The sequence below is a fragment of the Triticum urartu genome, chromosome 3A, assembly GCF_056163025.1.
Source record: "Triticum urartu cultivar PI428250 chromosome 3A, HENAU_Tu73, whole genome shotgun sequence".
In the NCBI taxonomy this organism is placed as follows: domain Eukaryota; kingdom Viridiplantae; phylum Streptophyta; class Magnoliopsida; order Poales; family Poaceae; genus Triticum; species Triticum urartu.
The window spans coordinates 77,071,686-77,090,429 of NC_141875.1; the positions used below are offsets into that span (position 1 = coordinate 77,071,686).

At 49.3% G+C, this 18,744-nt stretch overlaps 2 pseudogenes; both read left to right on the plus strand.

Annotated features, from left to right (window-relative positions):
- Nucleotides 1-1,291: 1,291 nt before the first annotated feature.
- Nucleotides 1,292-4,659, plus strand: LOC125546678 (berberine bridge enzyme-like Cyn d 4; annotated as a pseudogene).
- Nucleotides 4,660-6,009: 1,350 nt separating this feature from the next.
- Nucleotides 6,010-10,019, plus strand: LOC125546679 (berberine bridge enzyme-like Cyn d 4 pseudogene; annotated as a pseudogene).
- Nucleotides 10,020-18,744: the final 8,725 nt, after the last annotated feature.

The following is an 18,744-nucleotide window of genomic DNA, read 5'->3' on the forward strand; positions in this document are numbered from 1 at the left end:
ATAGGCCGAGGCGCCGCCCGTGCGCGAGCCGCTGTGAGTACGCGTGGCGGGCGAGGGAGGGCGAGGGACGCGCGTCATCCGGTCTTCACTGCGCCGTCCGTGAGGCATCAATGGTGCAGGCTGACCGGCGCGGCAGCGCGGCAGCTTTGGCATTGATTCGCCGCGGGAAACGAGACGATGAGGACGACGAAGGGGCGAGAAGAGGGTAGAGTCGCTGACGCGGCGGGCCCGCGGCTATTTCGCGCCAAAACAGTTCGCCCCGCCGCCCCCGGACGCCCCCAGCGCGCCGGATTCGGTTTGAGTCCACCAGCGCTATTTTCGACCCAAGCCGACGAAAATCGGGCTCCTAATAACGCACTGGGCCGTTTTTTCGACGCCAGCGTAAAAAAACGTTTGGAAAGACCTTCCTGAGAGGATGGCTGGAGATGCCCTAACCGCCTACCTGCAAAGACCAAATAGAATTACTGCCGTTACTGGAGGCCAGCGGGTGGTGCCGTGCGCTGCCTTCGCCGTGCCATTGCCGTCCAGGCCACCCCTCTAAACCCCAATCTCATGCACCGGCGAATGGCGATCACCTGCATGGCCGCACGCGAACCAATAAAGGCCGCCTCACATAAAGTAGGACTTGTTGATCACATAAAGGAGGACTTGTTGATCACATATATGATCAATTTGTCCTTGTTTTCTCATATCCATTTGCTTTAGAACATGCCAGTGAACATATAATCAATTTGTCCTTGTTTTTACAAGATCTAGTAAAGACGCTAGTTAGCACACACTTGTTATATATTCTTGTGAAATAAGAGAAAAGGGACGGTCCATGCCAATGATCATCAAAGAAGGACGGCTTGAATGAAGATTAGAAAAATAAATTTGAAACTCTAAAACAACTGATTTTTGACATCGTCGAAGAAAGCAGAATAGAATGGCTCCATGAACTTGAAAGTTAGTTTGCTAAAAGCAATAGAGACCATCGTAAAAGCAAGTGATCTTCTTTTCAAGTCATTGAAAAAACAAGATAATTCAAGTTCCTAGAAGGAAATGGCAAGGATGTATCATGCGGTTTGGCTTGTGCCACCTCATCGATCCGCGACATGGTCTGCCACATCACTAATCCATGGCACGGCCTTCTCACTGGCCATGGACCATGCCCTCCTCCCAAAAGTCCAAACCAACCTTCTAAGACCATCTCTATCTCTTTATATATACATAGCGATCCATCCGCCTGCGGGGTTCGTGTGCGACTTGAACTTGGGACTTGGACGAATGGCGACGGTGACAGCGAGAGGACATGTGGCTGCTCCGGTATGCTCCTGCTGATGAAGCTTCGTCCTACTACAAGGTGCCTCTCATGTTCGGTACATTTCTACCAATGTTATTTGATAATGTGTTTGTTCGGATGATAAAAGAATATTGAATTAGTGCACATTTTTTATGATCAGACATTTTCTCGGCCAATCCTTCCAATTTACCACCTTATTTATTGTAACACAATCTGTGACTGTAGGCGTGGTTGTTTCTATTGAAGAGATTCAGTCAACTGTCGCTGAGGTTCTAAAGGAAAACCTGGAAGCTATATTGGAGCAGCGCTATCACATACTTCCTCGGTTTTTATTTACTCCGCATATTAATTTTGGTCAAATTCAAGCTTTGTAAATTTTAACAAAGTTTAGAGAAAAATATTAACATATACAATAACAAATCAACACTTAGATTCATTATTGAATGTACTTTTCACAACATATAGATTTGTTATGATAAATGTTTATGTTATGTTATCTAAACTTGGTCAAATTTTGTAAGCTTTGACTTTAGTCAAATCTAATATGTAGACTAAATAGAAACGGAGGGAGTAAATGGTTTGGCTTCCGGTTCACTTTTATATTACTGAATTTTCTGATTTATTACTAGAGGAAAGCGAACTGGTCCTTTTATCCTGCGTATCCTTCTCGCACTTGGTGGCCTATCGGGCAGGTCAGGAAGCGGCACCCTGGGGCGATGCTAAGAGCAACTCTAGCAGATCCTGTATCCCGCCGACCCACAAAACGTGTTTGTAGTTTGTGCAACACCGCTTTTGCGGGCCGACGCAGACGGCCGCAGATGCAGACCCCGCATAACGAATTCGTAAGAAAGGATATTTGCGGAATATTTTTTTACGGGTCGGTTTTGCGGGGTCTGATCTGGCGCAGCTCGTCCCAACCCGAAAAATCTAAATTTGCACCTTAATTTGATCCATTATAATGCATTTCTTTACTTTTTCAACAACATTGAATAGATAAGACATCACCAAATCTTTGCTAGAATAGTAAGACCAAAGAAAACAAGAATCACAAGTATACATTTTAGAAGATTTCCAACTTCCATAACTGCTTTCACTAGTTGGACTAATATCTTCTCCATGCATTCATTGTTAATCTGCGGATTCTTGATTTTGCATTCTTCTTTCTTCATTTTTGGTTCGAAAGAAGTAGACGTTGCTTCCCCTCTAGTTGCACATGCAGCCGCATCATTGCCTTCGGTTCTTCTAAGAAGTGCGTCAACGTCTATTATGTTTCTTTCTATCAACAAATCAATGTATTCGCCTTCCCAAAACCAAAATGAGCATCCATCTTCCTACACACATGAGTGAGCATGTTCAAAATGAGCTACCACAATTGAACCAAATAATGAGCTATCAAAATGAGCTACCACAAGTGCACGTACCCCGTCGTTTTCGCATTTGAAGAACACCCATCTGGGGTGCTTCGGCGTGCCTGAAGTGAGCCGCAACACTTTCCGCGTGCAGTCGTCGCACTTTATGAGCGGCATCGGCAAGCCACAAAGACGCTGCGCGAGCGCCGAGCCCGGTGGACGGCTGGACGAATCCATGCCCGCAAACCTTCGGCGGCGGCGGGCGGACGAAGCAGTACCTGCATGCGGCGATGCGCCTTTGCCTGGGCTGCGGGAGAGGCTCCCCGACCACTCCATCGCTTGGGGCAGCAACCGGCGGCCGGAAAAGCCAAATCTGGCGGCCCGCGATGAAGTGTCGCAGATCTGCAAAATCCGGCGGGCCGCCGACACGGGGGGGAAGGGAGGGGAGGCCTCGTGCCCGTGGCGGCCTTCCGGCGTGCTCCTGCCGGAATCTTGGGCGGCGGCCGGCGGCGGTGCGAGGGAGGAGAGGAGGGGTGGTTGGTGGAAAAAAGCGCGGGATGAAATGTCCCTCCCCCCACCAACCGCTTCCGTTTATATGCAGGGCACCCCAGCCGCGAGGGGGAAACCCGCGTTTTCTCGGGTTGGGCTCGGTATTTTGCCGCGTCCCCTAAAATTTTTTGCGGACCGAGGCAGGATGCGTGGTATGATCGGGTTGGTTTTTCTGCCCCGATCCGCATTTTGGCGGTTATTTTATGGGTCAGGCCGGGATGCGGGGTTTGTTAGAGTTGCTCTAAGGCAACAAAGGTGCAAAATAATCCTGATTAAATACTCGAGTGTCTGGTTGTATTGCCTTGCCTTTACGTCGAACCACTTCTTTTTTTGCTCTTACAGGAGGAGATTGAGAAGAAGCTTGCTGACAATGTTCATTGCATGGTGGATTCACTTGAAAACATTGAAAACATTACACATTCTGTAAGTTCCTTTCTTGAAATAGCTTTGCCTTGGTTGAAATGTGACTTTGCACCGGGGTGGACAACGTCCTCGACGCCAGGATCGTCAACGCCGACGGTGACCTCCTCGACAAGGTGGCCATGGGGCCGGAACCGTTCCGGGCCATCCGGGGTGGAGGCGGTTAGAGCTTCGGCGTCGTGGCGTCGTGGAAGCTGAAACTCTCCGTTGTACCTCCGACGGTGACGGTGGTCAACACCGCCAGGGCCTTCGACAAGACCACCGCCGCCGTCCTCGCCAAATGGGAGGCGCTAACTCTCATGCCGTTCTTCCCGGACCTCACCATCCATGCCGTGGTGCAGGGCAACAACACTGTCTTCCAAACCCTCTTCCTCGGCAGCTGCTCGCGGCTCGTGGGCAAGATGGACACGTTCTTCCCGGAGCTGGGTACGACAGCGGGCGACTGCAGGGAGATGAGCTGGGTGCGCGCCATGGCATTTATCAGCTTGAGCAGCACTGACATCAACATCCCCTCGGAGGGGATGCTGAACCGGACCAACAACCTGGGCACCTACGTCAAGAACAAGTCGGACTACACACGGTGCGCCGTTCAGGGCGGGGTGTGAGAGCATCTACCAGGAGCACCTGTTGCAAAACGGCGTCCTAATGATGATCATGGAGCCACACGGCGGCGTGGTTGGCAGCGTCATCCCGGACTCCGTGACGCCGTACCCGCACCGCAGGGGCGTGCTCTACAACATCCAGTACGTCGCCTACTGGTGCTGCGTGGCCGACAGCAACGCGGTGGAGGCGGCCACCGGGTGGATCAACGGGTTGTACGGGTTCATGGAGCCGCTGGTGAGCAGCAACCCGAGGGAGGCCTTCATCAACTACCGTGACCTGGATATCGGGCAGAACACGGTCGGTGACTACGACGTGACGACGTACGAGAGCGGGAGGGTTTGGTGGGAGAAATACTTCATGGGGAGCTTCCGGCGGCTGGCGACGGTGAAGGGGAAGGTGGATCCCGGCGACTACTTCAGAAACGAATAGAGCATCCTGCCGCTCCTAGCCATCTAGGCTTTCCTGCAATGAGTGAACTTCTCAAAAGAAAAAAATAAATAAAATGGTAAGGGGTGAAGGCTGAAGAGTGCGGATTGATGTGTACACCAGCGAACATGCATGAATGCGTGCATGGGCGTCACATTGTCTTTGTCAAGGAATAAAGATTTGGAACTATTATGGATGAAAAAGACGTATAAGTCGATTTTGTCCTAGGCGTTGGATTGAAAATCAAAGACCAGGCACCCTTCCCCTCGAACCCAACCCCTTCGTCATGTTCATCATATCTTCTTCCACCCCGAACCTCCTACCTGCAAAGACTGAATAGCCCGCTACCGTCACCGGAGGCTATTGGGCACCGTCTTGCACTACCTTCACCCTGCCGTCGTCGCTCGGGCCGCTCCTCTAACTCCCCAACTCTTGCATTGGCAATCACCCCATCCCCCCGACCCACACTCGAACATGTAAAGCCTCCGCCTCATCTCCCCTTGTGATACTGCAGCAAGCGGTGTCGTCTCATGGTCGTTCCTTACGAGGCCTTGTCGGGGACACCGCACCAGGCAACATTGCCCATGGGTCGGCCTCGGGGCTCCGCGAGCGCCTTCGCTTCTCCACAAAATCAATTTCTGATTACCTTTGATCTGGTTTCAGATTGTAAATAGTCCCCACCTATTTCCCCCAGGGTTACCCTGGGTATCAAACCCATGGCAAATTCTGCTAATAGGTAGGAATTCAAGCAAGCTATCATTGTCGTTAAGAGTTCTCAATTTTTTGGACCGACTATCACAAGTTGTATGGAGATATCAATATAATGGAAATAGGCATGGATATGAGGACTTTACTTACAACCTTATACTTGCACTTAGGATCTTGTCTTGATTTCCAACATAGTCCTGGTAGACACCGTTATGATGCGTTCTCAATGTGTAGATGTGGGGTATGCGTCCAAATAACGTCACGATCGATCAACAACCCGCATCATGAGTTTATTGTCCAACCAAGGCCCTTACCGTTGTCAATGCTAAATCTGACATATCTCGAGGTAGGGGTCCTAAGCTAGGCAGCTTGGAGCGATGATAACATAGACATAGGATTTCACCCAGGTCCGGGCTCTCTCGAAGAGATAATACCCTATGTCTTGCTTTTCATTGTATTGATATGAGAGATAGTACAGAGTACATGTATCTATCACGAGATTGTTGATCTAAGTTGTAATGTCATGGAAGTTCTATTGACTAGCCTGGCCTCGGTTTATATAATATACCGGAGGCCTAGGATAACAGGAGTCCTTGTCTTGTGTGCCAAGTCTTGTGGAGTCTTCCTTATACACATTATGGGTTGCCCGAAGTGGCCCATTAGTGAACCGCCATGGGGTTCCTCGACCCGACCCACTTGGACAGGAGACGACGTGGTGAGTACCCCCTAGTCCAGGAAACCAACAGCAGCCCCATGAACCGGTCTTCAAGTTGCGGAAGCTCCTCGTTTCTTCCGAAATGTTCTTCGTCTTCGGTCATCGGTCTCGAAAGCTGGTTCAACAAATATTACCATCTCCGATCTTGAGGATCGCCGAGGTGTATCCTTAGAGTTCACACGTCGGGTATCTGAGGAGTTCACACGCCGGGCATCCGAGGAGCCCCTTTAAGTTCCCAACCTTTATAAATGCCTTATTATTTTTATGCCACATCTCGGGGTTTGAAGTTTTTCACGTGCCGCGGTGTCCTCTTGCAGATGAGCTCCAATGACGGGCTGCATCCGAGGTGTCTTTTGCATCTGAGCTCCCAACACCGGTCGGCATTCAAGGTGTCATAGATTACCTTGGTCAGGAAAAGGTTGAAGGAGTTGAGCCAAGCTTAATGCCAAAAAATTCCTCTAGGGAGCCAACCACTTGCATCCGAGCTTTATGCTGGACTGCTTCGAGGTGGTGCACCACATCGGCCTTGGGTTACGGAAATTATTTCTGATTGGTGCAATTTATTATCTTCCGAGATGTATAGCTAGTAGCCCTCAAGGTGTGTGTCAGCCGGTATTCACTTGAAGGATAGCATAAAACTGCTGATCCCAGTAGCCTCTGAGACTCAGGTTGATTTGCAAAATCGGGCCGAGGAACAAATACTTGCTCGTCAACATACTTAGGAACGGAAATGTGGTGCGCAATAGCTCTCAAGACCCAGGATGGGTGCGGCTGACCAACTTGAGGATCGTAATCAACTCGGAAACTATTTTGCAGATTTAATTTCTTGCATTGAATCGTCAATGCAGGAGCCCCCGAACCACTGGTCGGGTGGCAACACCTGATCAGAAGATCGATGTACCCCTTGAATGACTTTTAAATCAGAAGCGCGAAACCCAGTAGCCCCCAAGCCTTAATTTGGGCACGGGTGGCCGAATTAAGGATCGACATGTGTTTGACACAAAATTTTGTTACATTTGAGACGGACTTCTCGACAAGAGAATAAAGATCTCTTAAAGGAGCTGGAGCTATTGAAAGCCAAGCTTGCCGAGTCGCAGAAAGAAGTGGCCAAAATCAAGAAAATCTCTTGCGAGGCATATGGTAAGTTTAATACTTGACCCATGCCGAGCGCTGCTACCTCTTGAGCACTGCGTTGGATTTCCCCGAAGAGGAGTGGATGATGCAGCAAAGTAGCGTAAGTATTTCCCTCAGTTTTTGAGAACCAAGGTATCAATCCAGTAGAAGGCTACGCGCGAGTCCCTCGTACCTACACAAAAACAATAGCTCAACGCAACCAACACGCTTAGGGGTTGTCAATCCCTTCACGGTCACTTACGAAAGTGAGACCTGATAGAGATGATAAATAATTTTTTTGGTATTTTTGATATAAAGATGCAAAGTAAAAAGTAAAAGCAAAGTAAAAGAAAAGCAATAATAAAGTGATGGAGATTGATATGATGAGAAAGAGACCCGGGGGCCATAGGTTTCACTAGTGGATTCTCTCAAGAGCATAAGTATTCTACGGTGGGTGAACAAATTACTGTTGAGCAATTGACAGAATTGAGCATAGTTATGAGAATATCTAGGTATGATCATGTATATAGGCATCACATCCGAGACAAGTAGACCGACTCCTGCCTGCATCTACTACTATTACTCCACTCATCGACCGCTATCCAACATGCATCTAGAGTATTAAGTTAAAACAGAGTAACGCCTTAAGCAAGATGACATGATGTAGAGGGATAGTTTCATGCAATATGATAAAACCCCCATCTTGTTATCCTCGATGGCAACGATACAATACGTGCCTTGCTGCCCCTTCTGTCACTGGGAAAGGACACCGCAAGATTGAACCCAAAGCTAAGCACTTCTCCCATGGCAAGAACAACCAATCTAGTAGGCCAAACCAAACTGATAATTCGAAGAGACTTGCAAAGATAACCAATTATACATAAAAAAATTCAGAGAAGATTCAAATATTATTCATAGATAGACTTGATCATAAACACACAATTCATCGGTCTCAACAAACACACCACAAAAAAAAGATTACATAGAATAGATCTCCACGAGAGAGGGGGAGAACATTGTATTGAGATCCAAAAAGAGAGAAGAAGCCATCTAGCTACTAACTATGGGCCCGTAGGTCTGAAGTAAACTACTCACACTTCATCGGAGAGACTTGGATGATGATGTAGAAGCCCTCCGTGATCGATGCCCCCTCCGGCGGAGCTCCGGAATAGACCTAAGATGGGATCTCGTGGATACAAAAAGTTGCAGCGGTGAAATTAGGTTTTTGGCTCCGTATCTGATCGTTTGAGGGTACGTGGATATATATATATAGGAGGAAGAAGTACTTCGGTGGAGCTTCGAGGGGCCCACGAGGCAGGGGGCGCCCTCCACCCTCGTGACCGCCTCGTGGCTTTCTTGACGGAGGGTCCAAGTCTCCCGGATCTTATCTGATGAGAAAATCACGTTTCCGAAGGTTTCATTCCGTTTGGACTCCGTTTGATACTCATTTTCTTCGAAACCCTAAAACAGAAAAAAACAGCAATTCTGGGCTGGGCCCCCGGTTAATAGGTTAGTCCCAAAAATAATATAAAAATAGATAATAAAGCCCAATAATGTTCAAAACAGTAGATAATATAGCATAGAGCAATAAAAAATTATAGATACGTTGAAGACGTATCAAGCGCCCAGGTGTTCACGGTGCTGGACCTTGCGAGGTCGCGCGCCGTGCGCGTCCATCCCGGGGAGGCCTCCATGTGGGTGGACTCGGGGGTGACGTTGGGCGAGCTCTACTACGTCGGCGGCACGACCAGCCCCACGCTTGCATTCCTGTGCGGCGTTTGCCCGACGGTCAGCGTCGAAGGGTACCTCAGCGGATGAGGCATCGGCCTAATGATGCGCAAGTTTGGCACTGAGGCGAACAATGTTCTCGACGCCAGGACCATCAACGCTAACGGTGACCTCCTCGACAAGGCAACCATGGGGCCGGATCTATTCTGGGACATCCGGGGTGGAGGCGGTGAGAGCCTCGGCGTGGTGATGTCGTGGAAGCTGAAGCTCTCCGTTGTGCGTCAGACGGTGACGGTGGTCAACATCACTAGGACCTTCAATAGGATCACCGTCGTCGTCCTTGCTAAATGGGTGACGTTCACACTCAGGCCGTTCCTCCCGGGCCTCACCATCCATGCCATGGTGTTGGGCAACAACACGTTCTTCCAGACCCTCTTCCTCGGCAGCTGCTCGTGGCTCGTGGGCAAGATGGACGTGTTCTTCCCGGAGCTCGGCACGACGGCGGCCGACTGCAGGGAGATGAGCTGGGTGTGCACCATGGCGTTCATCGGCCTGAGGAGCATCGACATCAACATCCCCCCGGATGGGATGCTGAACCGGACCAACAACCTGAGCGCCAACGTGAAGAACAAGTCAGACTACATGCGGTGTGCCGTGGGCAAGGCGGGTTGGGAGAGCATCTACCGGGATCACCTTATGCGGAACAGCGCCCTGATGATGATCATGGAGCCGCACGACGGCGTGGTTGGCTACGTTATCCCGAACTCCGCCACGCCATACCCGCACCGCAACAATGTTCTCTACAACATATAGTACGTGTCCTTCTGGTGCTGCGCGTCGACGACGGTGCGGCGGAGGCGGCCACCGGGTGGATCAACGACCTATACGGGTTCATGGAGCCGCTGGTGAGCAGCAACCCGAGGGAGGCCTTCGTCAATTACCACGATCTGGACATCGGGCAGAGCGCGATGGGCGACGACGGCGTGACGACATATGAGAGAGGGAGGGTTTGGGGGCGGAGTACTTCATGGGGAACTTCTGGCGGCTGGCGACGGTGAAGGGTCAGCTGGATCCCGGCGACTACTTTAGGAACGAGCTGAGCATCCCGTCGCTCCTACGTGTCTAGCTAGCCTGCAACGACCATGGTTGGCTATGCCCATTGCATGGTGGATTCACTCGACAAGGCCGTCATGGGGGAGGATCTCTTCTGGGCCATCCGGGGTGGATGCGGTGAGAGCTTCGACATCGAGGTGTCGTGGAAGCTAAAGTTGTTCGTTGTCCCTCCGACGGTGACGGTGGTGAACATCGCGAGGACCTTCGACGAGACCACTGCCGCCGTCATTGCCAAATAGGAGACGTTCACGCTCAGGCCGTTCCTCCGGGTCCTCACCACCTGCGCCGTTGCTGCGGGGCAACAACACTGTCTTCCAGACCCTCTTCCTCGGCATCTGCTCGCGGCTCATGGGCAAGATGGAAGCGTTCTTCCCGGAGCTGGGCATGACAGCCGCTGACTGCGGGGAGATGAGCTGGGTGCACGCCATGGCATTCCTTGGTCTGAGCAGCACCGACATCAACATCCCCCGGAGGGGATGCTCAACCAGACCAACAACCTGGGCACCTACATCAAGAACAAGTCGGACTACGTACGGTGCGCCGTCGGCAAGGCGGGGAGGGAGAGCATCTACCAGGAGCACCTGTTGCAGATCGGCATCCTGATGATGATCATGGAGCCGCACGGTGGCGTGGTTGGCAGCGTCATCCCGGACTCCCTGACGTCATACCCACACCGCAGGGGCATGCTCTACAACATCCAGTACGTTGGCTTCTGGTGTTGCGCGATCCATGACATCGCGGCAGAGGCGGCCACCAGGTAGATCAATGGGCTGTACGGGTTCATGGAGCCACTGGTGAGAAGCAACCCGAGGGAGGCCTTCGTCAACTATCGTAACCTGGATATCGGGCAGAATGCGGTCGGCGACGACGGCGTGACGACATACGAGAGCGGGAGGGTTTGGGGGGAGAAATACTTCATGGGGAACTTCTGGCGCCTGGCAACGGTGAAGGGGGAGGTGGATCCTTGCGACTACTTCAGGAACGAACATAGCATCCCGCCGCTCCTAGCCGTCTAGGCTTTCCTGCAACAAGTGAACTTCTTAAAAGGAAAAACAAATGAAGTGGTAAGGAGTGATGGCTGAAGAGTGCAGATTGATGTGTACGCCAGCCAACATGCATGAATGCGTGCATGGGCGTCAGATTGTCTTTGTCTTGAACAAGGAATAAAGATTTGGAACGATTATGGATGAAAAAGATGTATATGTCAGATTTTGCCCCAACCATCGGATTGAAAATCAATGGCCGGGCACCCTTTCCCCTCCAACCCAACCCCTTCGTCCTCTTCATCATATCTTCTTCCAGCCTGAACCACCTACCTGAAAAGACCGAATAGCTTGTTGGTGTCACCGGAGGCTAGTGGGCACCGTCGTGTGCTACCTTCGCCCTGCCGTCATCGCCCAGGCTGCTCCTCTAACCCCCCAATTCTTGCATCGGCGATCACCCCATCCCCCTGACCCACACTCGAACACGTAAAGCCTCCGCATCATCTCCCCCCGTGACACTGCAACAAGCGGTGTCGTCTCATGCTTGTTCCTTATGAGGCCTTGTCGGGGACACCGCATCAGGCAGCATTGCCCATGGGTCGGCCTCGGGGCTCCGCGAGCGCCTTCGCTTCTCCACAAAATCAATTTCTAATTACATTTGATCTGGTTTCAGATTGTAAATAGTCCCCACCTATTTCCCCAAGGGTTACCCTAGGTATCGAACCCATGGTAAATTCTACTAATAGGTACGAATTCAAGCAAGCTATTATTGCCATTAAGAGTTCAATTTTCTCGACTGAATATGGTAAGTTCGGCACCGAGGAAGGGTACCTTAGTGGAGGCGGCATCGGCCTGATGATGCGCATGTTCGGCACCGGGGCGGACAACATTCTCGACGCCAGGATCGTCAAAGCTGACGGTGACCTCCTCGACAAGGCGACCATGGGGCCGGATCTATTCTGGGCCATCCGGGGTGGAGGCAGTAAGAGCTTCAGCGTGGTGGTGTCGTGGAAGCTGAAGCTCTCCGTTGTGCCTCCAACGGTGACGGTGGTCAACATCGCCAGGTCCTTCAACGAGACCACTGCCGCCATCCTCGCCAAATAGGAGACGTTCACACTCAGTCCGTTCCTCCCAGACCTCACCATCCGTGCCGTGGTGTCGGGCAACAACACGTTCTTACATACCCTCTTTCTCGGTAGCTGCCCGTGGCTCGTGGGCAAGATGGACGCGTTCTTCCTGGAGCTCGACACGACGGTGGCCTACTATAGGGAGATGAGATGGGTGCGTACCATGGCGTTCATCGACCTGAGAAGCACCGACATCAACATCCCCCCGGAGGGGATGCTGAACCGGACTAAGAACCTGAGCACCTACACGAAGAACAAGTTGGACTACGTGCGGTGTGTCGTGGGCAAGGCGGGGTGGGAGAGCATTAACGAGTAGCACCTGTCGTGGAACGACACCCTGATGATGGTCATGGAGCCGCACGGTGGCGTGCTCAGCATCGTCTTCCCGGACTCTGCCATGTTGAACCCGCACAACAGGGGTGTGCTATACAACATCCAGTATGTGGCCTTCTGGTGCTGCACGGGCGACGGCCGCGCGGCAGATGTGGCCACCGGGTGGATCAACGGCCTATACGGGTTCATGGAGCCGCGGGTGAGCAACAAACCTAGGGAGGCCTTCATCAACTACCACTATCTGGACATTGGGCGTAACATGGTGGGCCACGACGACGTGACGACGTACAAGAGCGGGTGGGTTTGTGGGGGAGGGGGGGGGGGGGGGAGTACTTCATGGGGAACTTCCAGCGGCTGGCGGCGGTATGCGGAGCTCCAGCGTAGATTCCTATCATATCTTTGGAAGGTGAGATTAGGGTTTCTCGTTGTACGTGCATGCCAACGAGATTTGATGTTAGGAAATTCAGATTAATTCAAGGGTTCAACAACAACAAATGCGACTCCAGGGCACTCTTCCTTAGGGGCACATGCATAAAGACTTTCAGGTTGTAATTGACAAGGTCATGCCATCTTCGGTATGTGAGCGGCGACATCATCGCGTTGTCGATAGTGGTTGCTCGGTGCTCTAGGTACCTCAATGTAATTTTTATTATATTTTCAAGGAACTTTTAATACATTAGTATCTATTCGAAAAATAGAACCAACTATCGAATCCAAGGATATGTTCTCCCCCATTGCTTGTAGAGCATCATTAAAATGTTCCGGTTTGCCACTACCAGCAAAACATTTTATTAATAAGGCTTTCTAATCGAATGATAATATAGCATCAAAGAGACACAACACATAATGTACACACATTTAGCCTCTGCATGATTAGGATGTACACAACCAACACAATACACACACAAAGATCATACACGGTTGATGCTATACCCTAGGTGGATTAAAAAGAAAAGAGAAAAAAGGACAAATGATGATCCACACCAAAGCAGTTGTTGAGCCAACGAAGATGATGCAAGCGCACACAATCTGGACATGGACACGTGGGCACAACCACACAAAATGGAAAGCGTGCACATAGTAGGCAAGCAACCCAACTATTAGGAGCCATACAGTGAGTCAAGAACATAAGTCGGGCGCAACGGCCCAGCCATGACATGCGCTACCAGAAGATGGTTACCACACCTGCCATGCCAGAGGCCACAACAAGGATGATGCGTCGGGTGGAAATGTGGATGCAGGGGAGAGCCTTGCCGCCGCTTGTCGTAGCCCAAATCCACCACACAAATGATATATATCGCTCTCTACGAGTGTTAAACGCTTCGATCGCCTAAAGCGATGGCACGTATGGGCCAACCCATTAATGCACACCTAACAATAGAGAAAGAGAGAAAAAAAGGGGGCACCTAGCGGTCGATCCTGAGTTGGCTGGGTAGTGGAGTAGTGCTGCTAGACACTGAGGCACAGTTGGATTCGTGCATAATTGGGTGGCGTGACCAAATTGAGGGAAACTGTCCGAGCTGGAACCTTCTAGGGACGAAAACTGTTGTCTTCCCTACTTTTTCTGGGTTTCTATCGTTTTTTAGCATTTTCCTTTCATTCCTTTATGTTCCTTTTCTTTTTTACTTCTCCATTTCTACTTTTTAACTCGTGATTTTTTTAATTTATGAACTTTTCATATTAGCGAATAATTTTCAAATTCACTAACTTTTTTCAAATCTATGAGATTCTTTTTATGAATTCACGACTATTTTTTTGGACTCACGAACAATTTTTGAATTCATGAACTTCTTTTGGTTCCTGCACAATTTTTGAACACTATAAATGTTTTGAATTCATGAACATTTTTTGACCGCGAGCAATATTTTTATTCATATTTTTTTATTCAGGAGCAACTTATGAATTCATGAACAGTTTTTGTATTTATAAACATTTTTTGAATTAACAACATTTTTCAAATTCATGAATATTTTTTCATTTTTAAAAGATTTTTTGAATTCACAAACATTTTTTCATATTCACGAACAATTTTTGAATTCATTACTTTTGCAGAAAAAATCCCGGAAATCATACCTACACTACTGTAACATTAAGCGAGACAAGGCGAGCCGCGGTATTGGGCCGACCCACACCACACTTGTAATCGAGCAAGGCAAAACGTCCTGACATGAGCGATCACCCCCTTCCGCCACCAAGTGATTCACTGCCCTTAGAAAGAGGCTGAACCCCGCCATCACCGTCCTTTGGCACCTAAGTGGGGCTTCTCAAGATTTCAAAACAAAAGGTGCTGAGTTGGAATAACATTCTAAGGATTGTTATGGTTTCGTGGAATCTAGTTACAGGAGAAACGGTAATGGGGAGCTTTCACTTTTTTCCGCCTGACTCTTTGATCTTAAGCTTAAGTAAGAATGTTGGTTTTAAGAATGAATGATTGCCCTTCTCCAACCCTTATCGCCCAACCGGAGAGCGGATGACTAATGTGTTTCACTTATTGAATAGGGTCTATGATCAGGGGCGGATCCGGAGCTAATCTTACCCTGATGCACCACTTAACCATGGTGTAAAAATTTCAAACAACGATGTATTAAATAAAGGTGTGTTTCATAGCTTGCAACATGGATTACCAAACATAATATAAGTGGATTTATAAACAGAATGCAACAGTCAAACTCCTTAATATAATGCTAAAACAAATGACAAATTACTTGAAAAGATCTTGCATTCTCAAATTCCAAAACACATCATTAGACATTAAAGGTTCAATAACCTACAATGTAAAAACTAGAACTCAATTTTCAAGTAGAACATAATATAATGCACAAATCAAAGTACTTAAATTTGTTGAAATTTTAAAAATTACCTTCGTTATATTCTCTTCCTTCGAGCCATGAAATACTCAACCACTTGATCATTGGTGACCTTTTCCATTGCTTCTTTCTTCACATAACAAATAGCATCATCACTCAAGCTGTCATCGTTGAGGTGATTGTGCAAGCAAGTTTTGACCAATTTCACTGCTGAAAAGCACCTCTCACATAGCAATAGCAATAGGCAATACAATTAGTTGCCTGGATCATATTGAATCTCCTCCTCCCAATTCATGTCCTCTAGAGTATCTTGTGGCGGTGCCTTTATTTTTGAGAAGAAAATTGTCCATATTATCTGACTTAACAAATAAAATTACAGATGAGATATCGGAAATTGTGAAGCCAATGAAGTATACCTCACATAATAACAAGTTAAAACAATAGCTAATGCCCCGTGTTTTGCCTAAACACATAGATTTAAATATTTTTAAATAAGATTTAGCCCAATAGCCATAATTTCATACATAATTGTTACAACTTACAAAAACATTTAGGACAAACAACACAGAAATGGGTTATATTCGAACCTAGAGATGACTGTAATCTCTACTACTTAAAAAGAATGTAAGTTCTCATTTCACCTTTCTTTTCACCACCCTTCGTCCAACCTTCCATGTATATGATAATCAATCACCTTAATTTACTAACCTTCTGAACCAATTCACTTTAATTTACTTATCAAACTTCTAATCAAAATATAAGATAATTCACGATCAGAATTTGATGAACATTTATTTACATAATAACATTATTATTAATAGGTAAATCACAAGTTAACATACTAGAGTATTTATATCCTGTTGCAACACACGGGCATTATTCTAGTCTAGAAAAAAGCAAAAACACATTGCTATTTTGCTAACAGAGAGGAAGAGAAAATTACGACGCGCTGTATCGTCGCGAGGGAGGCGGACGCGTGATCGGTGCAGCCTGCAGCGTTAGGTGCGGCCGATCGGCAGTCTGCCGGCCGCCGCCATTGCGTGTATGTTTGGATCAATGAGGAACAGATCCGTGCTGTCGGCTGCTTCAAACCGTCAGGAAAGGATGCTGCTGCGCATATGTTCGGATCGATCGGATCCGTGCTGCCGGTTGCTTCGAATCTTTAGGAACGGATCGATTTGAATCAGATCGATCGGTCGCCACCACGCACGTTCGCTGTGTGACTGCTCGGCCTCGGGACAGAACAAGAGACGAGGAGGCGGGATTGTTTTTTTGAGTGGGAGAGTGTCGGTGTCAAAACCGGCGGATCTCGGGTAGGGGGTCCCGAACTGTCCGTCTAGGCCGGATGGTAATAGGAGGCAGGGGACACGATGTTTTACCCAGGTTCGGGCCCTCTTGATGGAGGTAAAACCCTACGTCCTGGTTGATTGATATTGATGATATGGGTAGTACAAGAGTAGATCTACCACGAGATCAGAGAGGCTAAACCCTAGAAGCTAGCCTATGGTATGATTGTATGTCATCCTACGGACTAAAACCCTTCGGTTTATATAGACACCGGAGAGGGTTAGGGTTACACAAGGTCGGTTACAAGGGAGGAGATATTCATATCCGTATTGCCTAGCTTGCCTTCCACGCCAAGTAGAGTCCCATCCGGACACGAGACGAAGTTTTCAATCTTGTATCTTCATAGTCCAACAGTCCGGCCAAAGGATATAGTCCGGCTGTCCGGAGACCCCCTAATCCAGGACTCCCTCAGTAGCCCCTGAACCAGGCTTCAATGACGATGAGTCCGACATGTAGTATTGTCTTCGGCATTGCAAGGCGGGTTCCTCTCCAAATTCCGTGTACCTGTCGAAATAGTGTCCGGCCTTGTGTGAATGTTGCACTCCTTGGCTTCCACGCCCAATAATGGCCACTTTCCACGTGTCGAGCGAATGTGAAGAGTCAGGGTGTTTTTACATTTACCCCCCTAGCTGTGTGAATGAGCTGCCTATTAAAAAGACGAGGATTCAGATCCAAATCACACCATCCTCCCTCGGTGAGCCTTCATCGGAGCGCATTCGATAGAGATCCATTCCATCATGGCCGGTCGACGCAGCTCCTCCTCTCGCTCCCCTAGCCCCAAGCCTGGAGATTGGGAGAGATGCTCCGTCCCGCACAGCAAATTAGTGATGCTTCAGACCAAGGGATTTCTTCCCCCAGCGTACATGGTCCTAGTTCGAGCTGGGCTTGCCACCTATAATGGCGGAGAGCAAGCGGAGAGCCTTCCTAATCCCTCCAAGGGAGAGCGGGTATGCCTTGTCCCTTATTTGGTAAGAGGGCTCGGATTTCCAATTCATCCGTTTCTCCGGAGGCTCCTGGAGTTCTACGGCCTCCAGTTGCATAACCTTACGCCTGCCTCCATGCCGCATATCGCGGGATTCGTAGCCCTTTGCGAGTTGTTTTTGGGCTGTGAGGCTCATTTCGCTCTGTGGAGGAAGTTGTTCTGCCTTGTGCCCCGTTCTCAGAAGGGGTTGATATATCAAGTGGGCGGAGCCGAAGTGTGGCGTATTGCCGGGACCGGATACCTGTCCGGAACCCCAAAGAAGACGTCCGAAGACTGGCCTTCAGAATGGTTTTATATAGAAGACGTCCCCCTCCTGGATCCTATTAGAATCGGCCTTCCTGAGTTCGACAACGCCCCTTTGAAGAAGCGCCGGAGCTGGCATCCATGGAGCTCCCAGGAAGAAGATGACAGGGACGTTCTTTACCTGATGAGCCGGATAAGTTTTTTAGCTCGATCCGGATTGACCATGATCGAGGTCATGGCCATATGTATTATGCGGGGGGTGCAGCCGCTTCAATATAGAGGCCATCCTATGTGAGATTTCAACGGGGAGGATGACGCCACCCGCCACGGCCGCAAAGGGCCGGGATCGACTGCTGATCTAATAAAAATCTTATCCACTTTGTACAAGGGAGAAGAGGAGGAATTCCTTCGTGTCAACCCACAGGGCGGATTTTCTATGTACAATCCTCCGAGCTGGGTAAGCGGAGACTTTTTCTCGCCCATCCATTTCGTATTCCCGTAGTTAAGTATTCAGTCTAGCGATTTCATTGCAGGAGCTGCGCCAGGCTGTAAAGGAGATAAACAGCCCTCCTCCACAACCCGAGGACCCTAGACGGTCCCTTGACCCGGCCTCCCAGGAGGATTCAGACATATCTGTGGAGCTGATCGATGGGGTATTTTACCAATCGAGTAATGACAACGCTTTGGTGGCCATTACAGCCGATTACCCTGGGCTACTTCCAGCCTCACAGGTGACTGAGACCGAAGTCCCAGCACTTTGGAAGGGGATCCTTCCTTGCGCTTTTTTGATTGCCGTATAACAGCCGTGTTTTGTAGGGGAGGTCCTCAAGGCAGAAGGCCGAGCCTGCGGCGACTAGCCAACAAGGGGCCACGAGGCCAGGCAGGCAGAAAAGACCCGCAGTCCGGATTGAGACAC